This window comes from Lactuca serriola, chromosome 3 (assembly GCF_051521515.1).
Source record: "Lactuca serriola cultivar US96UC23 chromosome 3, Lser_US96UC23_V15, whole genome shotgun sequence".
Classification (NCBI taxonomy): Eukaryota; Viridiplantae; Streptophyta; class Magnoliopsida; order Asterales; family Asteraceae; genus Lactuca; species Lactuca serriola.
The window spans coordinates 51,382,085-51,384,782 of NC_136410.1; the positions used below are offsets into that span (position 1 = coordinate 51,382,085).

Sequence of the window (2,698 nt, forward strand, 5' to 3'; positions counted from 1 at the left end):
TATTAGGGTTGTTGTGTTGTTTTTAAGTTGTGCAGAATTTTCATTTTTCAATTTTGGTTATTTGACTTATTTCTATTCTGCTATGAAAATACAAAATACCAAAAAAGAAATTAGCTTGATCTTGTCAGCTAGTTTTTACAAAAACATTATTATTTTATTAGCTAAAAGCAAAGTTATCATATAAAGATCAGTTTTTCAAATAGTCCCTCAAACACAATTTAAATTTTTTTTTTTGGCCGGTTTATTGCAGAGGATAAAATTAAAAAGACAAATTTATTCTGGATGAGAGCAAATAAGATGGAACATGATCTTGCTATGATGTATCAATCTGTCATCACCAATTTTTGGAGAATTAAAAGTTTTATAAATCTCAAAATACCCTCAAATTTTTTGCGATCGTCTTTCTTTAAGCGCAGGTATAGTCAACGGGAACAAAATTTCTAGATACCATTTGAGAAATACAAGTTTTATTTGAAACTCACACACTTGTTACACAAAACAAACATTCTATAAGATCAAATTCAAACTACAACCTGGAAAAAAAATGGAGTACCTGATCATCTTGATTTTATACTCTCAACAAATCCACTGCTAAGAAGCCTCTCTACATATTTCCCCAATATATCCACTTCAAGATTCACCTTCTGCCCAATTTTCTTCAATGGAATCACAACTTTCTGCTGTGTATACTCCACCAACATGAAATTGAAACACTCCTCTTCATCAAACACATCCACCACCGTCAAACTAGTTCCATCCACCGCAATGAACCCCTTCGCCACGATAAATTTCAAAATCTCCGGCGACGTCTTCACCTTAATCCACAACGAATCCCCTTCCACATCCATTGAAACAATCTCCCCTGTTCCATCCACATGCCCCTGCACAAAATGCCCACCCATTCGTGTCGATGGTTTCACAGCTCTCTCCAGATTAACAACCGAACCCTTTTCCAATTCGATCAACGAGGTTTTCCTCAATGTTTCAGGAGCCAACCCGACTTTGAATTCCAATCGCTCGGAGTCGAATTCCGTGACTGTTAAACAAGTGCCGTTTACCGCTATGCTGTCGCCGAGGTTGACGTCTTCGAGGACGGTCGGCGAATGGATCACCATGTCGAATGATTCGCCGGATTCGTCGAAACCTAGTTCCCTGACTTTTCCCATTTCCTCCACAATTCCGGTGAAGAGGGATGTTATCTGGTTTCTTCGGTTGGGTTTTAGGGTAAGTGGTTTTGGTGTCTGGGATTTGAAGATGAGAGATGAAGGGAGTTTAGGTTTGAGACTTGTTAATCTAAGAGAGTTGGAAAGTGCGAATTTGGGGATCGAGGTTGATGAAATCGCCATTTTTGTTATTCGGATTCGACAGTAATCGGTGGTGGCTCCTTTTATAGGAAAAACCCTTGTCGCCATTTTGTAACCCTAAAACTATTTTAACAAACAAATACCATCAACGAATCATGCTCCTCGAATCTTCTGATCTTTTGTAGATTTGACTTTGGTCAACGACCGTGGAGCTATAGCCATTGCTGCCATGGACATTAGTCTTGAATCCGAAGCTTACTATACTGGCATACAGCAACTGGATCTGAAATTAATTTCAGTTTTCTCTTTGCAATATCTAAGTTCGAAAGCAGTAGTAATTGTTTTCAAAGTATAATTTTGCAATATAAGAAATAAAAGCAGAAGCATGAAAGTGTGTTGTTATTTCTTACGTTCTTGATTGTATAAGATCTTTAATACAAAATAATTAATGAAATTCATTTGAAAAAAAAAAAAAAACTCTTTTACATAAATACGAAATTTATAGAAACAAAAGAGATCAAAATCAAATGGAAGACCTCAAGATTTTCCAATTGTTCCATTCATTAAGAATCTACACTCTAGAAAATCTACTAGAATGTGATTTGTTCTTGACCCATTCTTTACTTTCACACTTTAATTACATTAAATTAATAATATTAAAATAAAATTTAGATATATTATAAATTTAGATATAATTTCATGTATTTATTTAAATCAATGATTATAATTTGATATAACTAAAATATATATCTTAATTAATAATTTATTTGAAATAATTGATTAATAATATTAAATTTTTACTATAAAATTTAATTAATTTTATAACCGTGGTTCTTATGGGTTATATATATATATATATATATATATATATATATATATATATATATATATATATATATATATATATATATATATATAGGATTGAGTTCTATGGAAAACAAATAACTAGGGCAACATCTATCGGAACCAATAATCAAATGACACGTGTCCATTTCTTTCTTCACAAGTAATGTATTGTGGAAGTGATGTGTTGTCATGTTTTCATTGGTTCAAATATGTGTTGCCCTAATCATTCATTTTCCATATAACTCTTCCCTATATATATATATATATATATATATATATATATATATATATATATATATATATATATATATATATATATATATATACACACACACCATTTACCATTAATGCAAGATTCTTAAAAAGTTCACATGCCTTTTGTTATAAGCAAAACAAACTCAGAATCCCTATACTAATAAAATAGTAGTTGTTTTGTCATGTGTCACCATATTAGACATCCTATTTAATATGATGTCATTTGTCAATCAATTAATTCTTCATTTCAAATTTATTAGACCTCCTAATTATTGTGATGTTACTTGTCAATC

General features: G+C 31.6%; 1 pseudogene; it reads right to left on the reverse strand.

The window, feature by feature from the left end:
* Positions 1-450: 450 nt before the first annotated feature.
* Positions 451-1,607, reverse strand: LOC145092274 (riboflavin synthase pseudogene; annotated as a pseudogene).
* Between the last annotated feature and the right edge of the window lie 1,091 nt (positions 1,608-2,698).